Genomic DNA, 12,698 nt, shown 5'->3' with positions numbered 1-12,698 from the left:
CAAGAGGGGAATGAAAACAACCCATATAGTTTAAAATAATGTTTTAAGGTTTTCACCCACCTTAAGGTAGGAAACCAGCATGTCACCAGCAGACAGGTGCACAGGTAGTGTTTGCTCACCTTCAGCTGCACAGAGTACCACCCCCAACATGAGCCCAGCTGGGGCAGCAGTTGTTGGGGTAAAGGCAGGTTTGTCGGATGCCTTGGCTGAAGGAGCTCCTGCCTGACAACATGACTTTATGTCTAGGGTCTCCGATCCAAATCCTCCAGTTACCCACGTAAATTCCTTTGCTTGTCTGAGCCCTTGGGCCAGGGCAGGACTAATCAAAATCCCCACGGCACCTCCCTGTGAGTGTGTGGGTGGTGGTCAGCTGTGCTACCCACCTGTCACAGCGACCCCACCATGAGACCCTGGTGGTGTTGCCAGCATTGCCGTGTGCTGCTGGGTTGCAATGCCCCAGCACAACACACCTCCCCACAGCCAGGTGCTTCATACCACAGTGCAGAAGGAAATACAGCCATCTCTTTCAGCCTGCAAGTCTGTTGCTATTAACAAGCCAATTTTTATATTACTCTAAGGATAGGAATTACTCAGCTTTTAAAGCTTGAGATGACAAGAAATTAACTATGCTCTTAGACAGCTTTTTATGCAGAGTGAAAATGCATTATTTCAATCAGTAACAGTGCGAAATACAGTAATCTGAGAAAACTCTGCTTTTGTAACTACCAGACAGTCCTGGGTTTTGGTCTGTAAAAAGTGCATTATATAAAACATCAGTTAAATATGGGTTTCTTTTTTTTGTGCCACTGAGATAAGTGATGCTTTCAAGTGATGCCTTTAAAAAACAAACCACAAAACAAGGGTACTATCTTCTTGGCGTAGTGATGTCATGGAGCAATTGCTCCTGGTTTCTGGGTGGGGAACTCCATGGCCACAGCACACTGTGGCAAGTACAAAAGCAGAGTTTGCTGAGGGAACTCGGCATTTCCCAAAAAAGTCACTCCATCCAGGCACCCCAAAAGGCTGTGGGGTCCATGCCTTAGAATTCTGCCTTCCAGTGGCAAAGCATTACGTACAGCATGCAGTGCACACTGTCATTTTTTGTAGCTGAAAATGCTATATAACATACCAGGTGCTACGGAGGTGAGCTATAGCATATTGCTCTGTAGTATTTCCCTGTGCAGTCTCTGGAGCGAGGCTGCTGCCATCAAAGCTCTGGCTTGGAGCTCCAGGCAGAAGTCAGTATGATTTTGCAGAAAGTAAGCACTCCCAGCCTTTCAAAGCACATGCTGAACACAGTAGCCTTTCCTTCTGTTAGCATGCAAATTGTTCTGATGGCTTGTCCAATCTTTCCAGAAACAAATATCCATCGTGGTTCTACAGAAATATGATGTAAACGTATCAGAAGTGAAATCAATGACAAACTAATTTCTCACCCTGAAACATTAATATGTAAACACAGTAGCTAAAATTCAAGCCCAAATTGCTGGAGGGGAATGCCTATGGCAAACCCCACTGCATTATGCTTGGTAGATGAAGATGCTGAGAACACTTTAGGAGCAGCTGAACTGCCTCAGGACACCATAAATGGCACTGATAAAGCTGTGCTGCCTGCTGCTGAGATGCAGTAGAAATCCTGCAGATTTGGGGTCTGCAGCCATGCCCTGAACTGCTCTGCTGCAGCGCGGGTGTTCCCGAGGTGGCTGTGTCTCTGTTGCACTGGGCAGCAGCTATTGCAGCTGAGGACAGGCAGCCAAGCCCCGGCCATGCTGTCTAGAGGAACCCACAGCTGAGAAAAGCCTCGGTCACTCAAAGACAGGTCTGTGAGCAGAGAGCAGCCTGCGATGCAGTGGTGTTAGCATCCTTATAAATTACTACATTTGAAGCAGACATTCAACATTTGGGTCGGCTCCAGAATTCTCTCCAGTGAAGCATGGCAGGCCATTGAGATCGACCGGTATAATTTCTGCTCTCTAACAGAACTGGCTGGAACTATCTAAAATATTAAATAGAAAATGTAATTTACACAGGAGTCCTGGCTGAGCACAAATGTTAACCTTTTCATATGTGTGCAGGTATAGAATAAAACACCATGTAAGATTCACTGGTTGTGAATGTTTGCAAATAGAGAATAAGGAAAAACCAAGCTGACTAATGACACAGTCATTCAGAATTAGAATAGTTGTAAATGTTTTTTGAAGTAATCTATTGTCTTCACTATGTCTTGAATAAATTAGTTAATCTTTGGGACATTGTTAAGCTATAGTACTTTAAAAAAAACCATACAACTGAACCTGATCCTTGACATTTGCTGTCAGGATCACTCTAATTCTCTTCTTTTCTTTTTTTTTTTTTCTTTCTTTTTTTTTTTTAAAGGGATCCTTGCTGCCCAGCTAAGGTTTCCTGAACAAGCTAGCAAGCAGGCAAGGTTTGTAATCTTGTTGGGAGGAGGTTTGGGGCTAGAATAGCTGCAATCAACGAGGAGTTGTTCTGGTGGGTCTCCTTCAAAGCCTGTCGCACAGTGCCACGGGCGAGGTGGATGCCCTGCACCAGGAAACCTCCAAATCGCAACCCGTGAATTTGGCTTGGCGCGGCCGTGCCATTTGCCTGCTTCACACGGTTTAACGCACGTAAGTGCCTCACCATGCACGTCCGTCCTCTGCTTTGTCCTCTGCTGGGCGTTCAGCTCAGCCGACTCTCAAAGACTGGCTTCCTCATGGCTGCCCAGCCCCCATGCTATTAACAGGATTTAGCTAATTAGCTGCAAACAGTGCTGTTCTCCCTCAGCAATGTAAAGGGTTTACTATTTTTATCTGACTCTGGATGTTTTTGGTTCCTAGGGGATTAAGGTCATAGGGCACATATTTATTCAGACGCTGGAATTCTTACATCGTTTTTCCATTACTTGTTCGGAAGGAGGAGCCTCAGCCTTTCAACTCCCTCTTCTTCCCCTCTCGCTGCACCCTGGGTGCCTGCTTGTCCTCCCTCCCTCCTCGAATGGGGAGCCTGCTCCTCTGCAACTAGAAATTTTTTACTTTCACTAGTGGTACACAGACATGCTAACCAAACATCTTATTTTTAAACAAAGTGAGTGGTGTCCAAGGGAGTGAAGGAGCCAAGAAGTCACTTCATACAATGCACTGTTGTTTATCTGCAAGCAGGAGAGTTTATTCTAACGCATTTTTGAAGCTATCACTTCCATATGTTGCTTGAAAATATGGATGCTGCCTTGCAGAACAATTTTATTTTCCTTCAGAAAAATTCTGCATCGGTGCAACCCTAAAAACCCTCCACAACCTGAACTTATTACTGCTCATGATATTTCAGTAATTCCAATACTTTGAGGTACAGCCTGGAAACATTCCCAATACAAACACACCTCTAGTTGTCTGAATCATACTAAATGCCTTTAAGCTGGACTGCTGAAAAAGCAATAAATTTTCATTGGTAGTTTTAAAAACAAAGGAATCGAAGCATCTTTTTAAGAGTTGTCACTATATGGCCACTAATATTTCAGGACTGATGATTCCCTGTTGGTGCCGAACTGCAGTTAGCGAGGGGATTAACTGCTGTCCTTCCATTTGCTTTCTGGTGGGAAAAGTACACATTATGAAGCATTTTCTTCTTGTGTGCAGTATTTTAACATCCATATGAGATACAATAATACCCCAGCAAGTAAGATCTCTTTAGAAATGCGTCTCTTGCAGAAAGACAGTGAGATTTGTGACAAGCCTCAGATTCTGTAGGAATTTCTTCAGGAGTCTCAAGTTGGTCCTCACAGTTATGCCTTCTGCTTTTAATTTAAAGCTTTACACATATTACCATCTATTTTGCCAAAGAAGCATAGCTACTGACCATGATCTTCACCCCATGTCCACTAATCTGCTGGTTGTGTAGGCTTTAAGCATTGGAGGGCCTTGCAAGAAGAATGGAGATCCTGAGCTTGACATCACAATAGCTTCCTAATGATTGTGGAGCATGCCAGATGGATGTGCCACACACCTGCCACCCAGGTGAGATATGCCATAGGATTGATCTCCAGCTGAAATATCCCGCACGCTGATGGCTCCGTGCTCAGGTACATTGCATTGCTGTAGCTCAGGTGAGAAGCAGCCATGCGTGCAATGGTGGATGACTCTTATCAAGGGATGACTGTGGCCAAGCAGGGGTGACTCTTACCCTGCTGAGAAATGGTCTGCGTGGACCTAGCGGAAAGCCAAGCAAAGCTCCTTAGCTACAGACTGCATTGACTGGCTGCTGCTGCACAGACCTGGAGACACCAAAGGGTTGAGAATGTTTGCAAAGTGATTTCTCTTCCCTTGGTCCCCTGCGCCGTGAGCGGAGCTGCCTTATGCAGGGCTGGGCTGCCACCTCTCCTCTTCCCTGAGCTGGTGGTGCCATGCACAGGCACACAGTGATGGCAGTGATGCAGGGAACACGTTGGAAGGGCAAGAGCTGAGCTGTGTGCATGGCTTTGAGTGCCCTCAGAGGTGGCTGGGAGACTGCGCTGATTTCTGCCGCAGGCCGGGCAGGGCTGTGCTGGGTTGCCCTGTGCACAAACCCCCTGGCAAAAGCCCCTCGGTGGGCCAGCGGCTGTGGCTGGCAGCAGGTGGGGAACTGCCCTCTGGCCATTCTGTGAGCGGCTTTCACAACGTCTTTGTTGGCTCCAAAATCAGGGATTCAGCAGCACATTAGATGTTAGCATTTAGTCTGTCTTTTGTAACGCCACTTTGGCTAAGATTCTGAAACCTCACCACATTATGGTTTAGTCCTGATTTTCTGTCTATGCTAAGCTCATCTTCAGCAGTGAAGTAATTTATAAATTATGACCCTTTTGCTCCCACCTTCCCACATAGTAAAGCACACAGGTCAATGATCTTTAAAGCCTGCATCAGTTCTGAGTCTTCTTTCTATCTCGTCCACACTGTAAAGTATCCTACAAAATAAAAATGATTGGGCAAAGAAGGCAGAGAAATATGGTCACATTTAACAATAACATTTCTATATAGAATTCCATAGTGTATTGAATCTATTTAATGAGTTTTCTAGATTAATCTGAAGTCTAGGGAATTTTTATTATAATGCCATATCCCATAAAAATATCTATGGTCCTGTGAGAACAGACACCATATTAATCTCTTCTTTAATGTTAGGTGATTAGGTAATAGACTTTTTGCAGCAATGATATTGACATTATTACTCCTTGTGTAATTCAGTTAAAAAAAAGGTTCTCTTCCTCAACACCTTCTCTGTCCCAGCCCCACAACATGGTGCAAAAAGGTTGTAAATGTAAGTGGCTGTGTAATCTGTGGGGTATATACTAAATACAATCCCTGTTTTGAACTACATGAGGACAAATTACATTTATATTTTTATACCAACCTATAGGCAGATCACAAAGGGGATGGAGAAGATCAGCCCCATAAGGAACAGCTTCCACTTTGCCAACCCACTTCTTAATGGGCCCAGACTTCGCAGCTCTCTCCAGATATTGCTTCTGCTGGAGCTTGGGAAAGCAAATCCCAGGACCCAGCCTCCTTCGAGCCAGTTTGAAAACACAAGGAAGATGAGCAACCTGCCGCTGTGTCCTTACCACGATGTCCCACCACTGAGGTTCACCACCAAGCATTTGAGGTTTGCTTAACAGATTGGAAGAAAACCATTTTTCTAGAAAAATCTGGGTGCAGAAAAAGAATAGGATTTGTTATGCCCGGGTACCTGATAGTTTTTCTCAGGCAGTGAAGGGTTAGGAGCCCTATAGACACAGAAAATTGGCCTAATCACATGGACACACACCCAAATTACATCATATTCCTTGCTTAAAAGAAATCAAGTTCTGAGAAACATTAAGTGGCTTAAATTATAAATGAATTGTTTCCCTATGTGAGATCCATGTATGAACTGTTTGCTAATGAAACCGGGTGAGCTGCAATTACCTTGTGCATGGCCCGCTGTGAAAATACCTTGAGAAGGGGCTGGGGCAGCCCCACAGATCCCTTACCAACCTGTTTCTGCTGCCACCAGCAGCTAAACCATGTCCCCGATGTCCCCATGCAGGGCCCACAGGGGAACAGCCCCCGTGTTCCTCCTTGTGGGAACCAGCCAGACCTTCCCGGGGGGGTGGGACCCTTCTGCAGTACCAGACCCCCCAGCAGCTCCCACCCCAGTTGGTGCAGTTTGATGCTTGGTGGCATCACCCAGCATGTCCCACTTTCTGTAACTGGCTGCTCAGCAAAACAGGCAGCCCCAGCAGAGAGCAGCCACCCGGGGCATGTTCTGCACCTCCAATGCTGCCAGCCTCTGCTCTGCTTTTATCAACAGGGCAGAATTTATTTAAAAAATAAAAATAAAAAATCCTGAAAGTCCTCCACAGACATCCAAAATCAATTTAATAATTTAAAATGACCAGAGGATGGGTAGTCCTTATGATGATGAAAATTGCTGGCCTTCTGGGATGAGGTTTTTAAAAACTTTCTTTAGGAAATTGCTTAGCATAAGTCTTTAATTCCTTTAGTGTGCCACCACACAGGTCACAGGTCCCCTGTGGTTTTCTGATTTTTTTTTCTTTGTTTCTAGCGAAATGTTTGTTCTAACAGGCATAAACTGGCAATATAATAAATACAATTTTTCAAAAACAATATATGCAATTGTGTATATTGGAAAACTTATTTTATGAGTATATTCATGCTCAGCAAGCTGTGCTTTCTCCTATTACCTTTTTCCACATTAATCCCATGATGCCGTGGCCTTTTGGGGTTTTTGTTACCATTTTGTATGAAAATGAAGGCCTGACACCACAAAGCAGAGTTGGGTGTTTCTTAATATCCCCCAAACCACTCTTTTTCTGCCATTTCAGTAGAATAAGCTGAAAGTACCCAACTTTTCTTTTTACTCTATACAAGAGCTGGAAGAAACAGTATAGTTCACGAATTGTCTCGAAGATTGTTATTGTAGTCTGGGAGACAGTTATGCAGAAAAGTAATCAGCAGTTAGCTATTTATATCATGCTTTCTCTAATCTGTTCCATGTATTTATAAAACTTTCCTTATCACACCTTCATATACATCTCTTGTAACAACAGAGACTAAACTTAGCAATGAGGAAACAAGCCTAGATCATCACCAGCAGACAGTGACATAAAGCAAACTGTAATTAATTTTGAGTGATCTCAACAGGGTGAATGACAATCGAGTGTGAACTGCCCTCCATGCTGTGCAGGAGAGGGCAGGAGCAAGCAGCAGCTGCCAGTTGGATCAGTGAAGCTCACTCCAGCTCTGCAGCCTTCATCATCAAGTTCTCTGGCTCCTGAAGGTGGGTAGCTGCTGTACTTGAGCTGTAGCAAGGTAAAGGGGTTTGGCTTCGGAAAGTCCTATGTCCATACCCTTTTACTATAGTGACAATGGTGTGTAAGTACTTTTTCACTTTTGTGTCAACAAAAGATCTTAGAGACAGAATATGAGTTTCACACACCACCTTAGAGAGGGCAGGGGAATAAACCAAAGGTTTTCCTCCTTATCCTAGGGACCAAGAGTCCAACAGCTCAGGTGCTGTATTCAGCAGGTTGCAGTCCCTGCCCACCCCAGCACCTCCATGCTTCTGACGGTGACAAGTGACAGATGGACAAAGGCAGATTCAGTCCATGACCCATATGTCAAGGGGCACGTTTCTTTGCCCCTGAACATCAATGACCTCATTCCTTCTTCAAGCCTGAGCAGGTTCGGGCTTGAACATGTCAGGTGAGTCAGTCCTGTGTTCATTTACTAACGTTCTCTGTGTGGAAGCAAAGCCCCAGTATGGCCGCACTGTGAGCCCGATGGGTCCTGGTAACACCTCTCCTGCTTGGGTCTGCTGCAAGACCCCAGCACACACCACTGTCCCTGGAGTCCTGACAGGAAAGTGGAATTTGGAGCACTCAGGATAACAGAAAACCACTATGGCAGCTGCTGCATTTATTGTTGTATTGGAATAAATTACCACTTGAGCCATAATTCAACTGAATAAATAAACGGTGTTGCAGCTTTCCAACGCTACAGGCCCAACCTTTCCCAATTCCTGTTGTTCAGAACGTGGCTTCCTGCTCCAGAGTGCGAACAATGCTGGGAATGGCTCGTGTGATTTCCCGGGGCACTGTCCTCCTACCTGACACTGCTTTCCAAGGGTCAAGACCATGCAATAAACAGTTTCTGTGCCCTCTCCAGGAACAGCTGCATGTCATTTAGAGATGAAATACCCTGAAACATGAAGTCTATACAATGTTTTAGGATTTCTCAAGAAGTGCTTGCAATGTATGACTGTTTATGAGCCGTACAAAAGTAAATATTTGGATGGCCTTTAGCACTGGAACAGTAGACCAGATGGATCTATCCAGAGCTAAATCCTCCTAAGGGAAAGAACTGTGGGAAGAGAATAAATATGAGAAATGCAAAGAGGTTGAAGACAGTACAAAAAACTTTTATTCTGCAAAAAGGTTAAAAAAAGAAGTTGCAATCACCATTTAGGGGGAGGGTGCTTTAGCTTCTAGAATAATACTTTGGCTTAAGGTTGAAAAGGACAACATTTTTTGCTACTCTTCATTTGGTGAGTGACAAATACTGAAAGAACAAACTTAAAAATATGTGGGTTAGGTTACACCTCACTTACTATAGGGATTCAGTTAAGTTTCATTTGGCATTGGGTGTGATATAATACTACAAAGTCAGTCAGAGATTAAGAACCCACCAGAAATTGATGACAGAACTCACACTTCTGTAAGAACACTTGTGGAATGCCTGATAGGAAAATACAGCAGTGTAATGGATGCACTGAGCTTTAATGAAAGACACTGTTAGTCAGCGGTCTAGAAGGCCTTACACTAGGCTCCAGGAAACACAGTAACAGACACACACTGCCAGCGTCTCCCAGTTTAGATCCAGATCATGCTGTGGGCTACCCATACAGCGGGTAAACCACCGTGCCAGTAATCCTAACCATGCTAATCCAGCGAATGCTTTTCTGGAAATACATTTTGAAAGATGAAGAAGAAAATGGCTCATTCGCCCTATCCCCCTTTCTCATGTTAGCTAGTTGCAAAGTCTACAGAACCTCCTTGTGCTATGGAGTGCCTCAGTCCAGTAATGGCAGTAACATCACTGAAGAAAGTTGGTAAGTAAGTAATGTGTAGCGATAATTAATGCAACTGCATTCAGTAAGTTATAAGTTGTGTGGCACAATGAGTGAGTAAAATAATCACCAATGCTGAATGGCAATGGGGTTTTGAGAAGTTTTCTGCGACTTCCTAGACCTGAGAATGACTAATGACTACCAGGGTTACTATGTATGTATTATAAACACCCAGGTATAAGAGGACAAGGTGGCGTATAGCTGTACCTGCTTTATCTTACAGGTATTCAGAAGGAAAGAAGGGAAGAAACGGTATTAACTCTCTCTCTGTTGTATATCAAATAAAGCTAACATAGCTGAGGATGATCACGTACGTGCCATTATCAGGATAAACTAACAACAGTGCACTTTTCTTCTTGTTCACAATACTTTTGACACAAGGCTATTTAAAGAGGTCTGTGTTATTAAAAGAAGTCATCTCATTGGCACTGATACAGCAATACCTCTCTGAGGGCTCGTGCTTTGTTAGCTGTGTGTTTTGGTCTGTCTGTTACATTAACATACAGATGTTTACTAGCTGCTAAGGCGTCTTGTTCAACTTACCCCTTTGCCAAAGCAGCAAACTGCAGTAAGCTGTCCTTGAGAATGCCACAAATGGGAACTGCCCCAAGCACGGAAGACAGACCCTGTCCAGTGTTTGGATTGAAGTCTGAAGTCTGCATGGCACCAAGCCACTAAGGAAACGCTCAGAAACTACACGTGCAGTCCTGCTCACTAATTGCCAAATTGAAACAAAATCTGCACTCATCACATCAAGCTTCCCTTCCTTCCCCAAATGAGAGATTCTTACAAAAGAAAAACAGGGCTTGTTGTTTCTTGTTCTGTTTTTTATAATGAACAAGAATGCATTTTTCTGCAACTGAGACATGTTTTATTTGCAATGCCACTGAATACGGGAGGTTCCTAGTTGAATTTTTTTCCTTCTAAAACTGCTTTTTCTGCAGTTGGGCGTGGCAAAGAAAGAAAAGCTCTGTAAAAGCTCCATGAAAGCTCCGTATCCTGACATACAGCTGATTACTGTGCCGATTTCCTAGTGCCAGCATACAAGTGGCATTTTAACTGGCCATGTCCACCACAGACCTGTCAAGCCTGCTACCTCACCTCACACCTGGGAATGGAAGCGGGTTTAAGAGTTGTAGCGTCACTGCTGTTTTGTTTTAAATGGACCAGGCCTGAGACAGCTACACTTGGTAGAGCCTGGCACATAGTACATGGCTCTTGAAAAGGCTGAGACTGTTAACCTAGTGTGATAAGCAGAAAGTAAATACTAAGAAATAAATATGCTTAAGAAGGACCTGTTATTTTTTTATTTTTTTAAGTGTATGTACTTTGATTACTAATAACCTTTTTTCTTATACAATGTTGGCGTTCATATTTGAATGCCATACAAACCAATCGATGTTAACTTTCTTAACCAAAATATTTATTATTATTTTCTAATTATTCTCTAGTCATTTTGTGAATCTGAAAGATGCTGGACAAAACCCAGTCACTTGGTTATATGTCACTAGCTGCGCCAGAATGACATCCTGCTGAGGACAGAATTAATTCCTGTGTGCAGGAGCTCTCCAAATGGCTCACTCTGCTGCACTGCTGGCATCCCGGCCAGAGCTTCACATGTCAGTGATGGGTACCATTTGTGTACCAAAAGCAGACGAAGAACAACTTCATGTAATCTGTGGGCTTCTCCACCAGTTAGATCATAACAAATGCTGTTATAGGGATAAGTGCGAAACAGAACATTGAAGTCTGTTTTTTATATTACCATCTTCCTGTGGTACAAGTTCTGGTTCTCCCAGACATTAGAGAGCTCAGTGATATTTTATACCGAGCACTGGAATCTTGAAATAACACATAGGTGTTGCAGAGAAAACAGTGCGGCTGTCTGTCGGCAAAGAAGTGGATTTATGAGTCACTAGGTTTTATTTCCATGCATACTAGTCCGATGCTTTAAGATCCTTTTAACTGTGGACTTTGTGACTGCACAGTGACAAATGTTGATATTGCTGCTCAGGGTAGCAGCAAAGGTGCAAACTTCACTTTCATCAGCTGTTGTGCCATCCTCAGCAGCTGAACACACTTCTCTCCGCTGGCCTTACACTGTCACACTGCGCAAGCTGCAAGAGGAGCAGGAGAGGGAGACAGCTCAGCTGCAAGCAGGCAAGGGAAGAAGGGCAGCAGTAGGGGTGGGGAAGGTCTCCCCAGCAGGACAGCAGCAAGCCGCGTCGCCCTGAGGAGGAAGACAGTGTCCTCTAACTGCGTGTTCATGTCCATAACCGTAAACTCCCCAACATGCTACCCTGAGCTTCTTTCCTTTTGCAGTAGACATAAAGCACAGGGAAAACATAAACCCAAGTGATTATAGAGGCCTATGGAAAGGAAATAGATTTTTAAGGAATTGGCCTGAAGAGTTGCTTTCAAGTGCTCTTTAAGGTTTTTGCTACTGGAAGGCTTTTCTGTTGGGAGCGACTATGGGACTCCAAATTTCACAGTGGAATTTTGAAGTGCCTGGGATAGGCAATCATTCTAAGACCAAATACGCTAGTGTTCTGAAGGGCAAAACCCTAATGATAATCAAGTATGTTAAAGCAAACACCCCTATCTAGCTTCTGCAGTCCTTGAGCTGCTGAAAGAAACAGAATCTCATGGAAGATATTAGTCTGTGATATGCTTTCTGTTCTGATTTACTCCTACTTCCGTATACTGAGCATAAAATAAATCACATCCTACTCATGGTATAAGTGCACATTATCTTTTCTGTAAATCAGCCTTGTTACAAAAAGGTGAGAACAGCAACATTAAAACAATTTCAGGCACACTGGAAAACGTAATGGTGCACCTGGAAATTTTTTTGAATAACTAATTCAGTATAATACATTTCATTTTTTTATTTCTTAAAGGCTTTTTTCAGTGCATAGCATTGACGGTCACTGGATTTAGGGCTTGTTGGGGTAAGGACAGTCCACTCTGGAAAATTTAAAAAACCTTCTCATCTGTGGCACAGATCAAAGACTTCTGATCAAGTAGCAGCATAAGAAAATTTTAAATAAAAGAAACAGTGTTTGTAACCATTACATCAAATAGTCACTTTCTGTCATAAGCTAGATTTATCTACCTCTAGATCAGAAGACAGACAGGTATTAAATATTTACTACTGGTTCTGGTTCAAAAGTAGGGAGAAATAGCTCTTTTGAGGCCAAGTTGGAGTACTATAATAATCAGGATGTAAGTGTCCCATTCTCTGATCTCCAGACACAACCATAAGTACCTTGGCTGCCCTCTACCACCTTCAGTTATTTGGCATATGAAGGAATACAGTAATGCTCATGATGCTAAAGAGTCCCACAAATGAGAGATGAGCGATGGCATCACAGTGTGAATGTCAGTCATGGCCAGCCATGGCAACGCATTGCAAAGCTCCTGCTTTAACGTTTGCCAGTGTGAAGACAACCAGCCACAGGTAGGGAAAGGTGTCACCGCACACTGGTGTCTCTCAGGTTAACGGTGAGTTCTGTGCCACAGCTGTTCCCCTGCTTTCC

The sequence above is a fragment of the Falco peregrinus genome, chromosome 1 (assembly GCF_023634155.1).
Source record: "Falco peregrinus isolate bFalPer1 chromosome 1, bFalPer1.pri, whole genome shotgun sequence".
NCBI classification, from domain to species: domain Eukaryota; kingdom Metazoa; phylum Chordata; class Aves; order Falconiformes; family Falconidae; genus Falco; species Falco peregrinus.
This window is presented reverse-complemented; position numbering follows the sequence as displayed.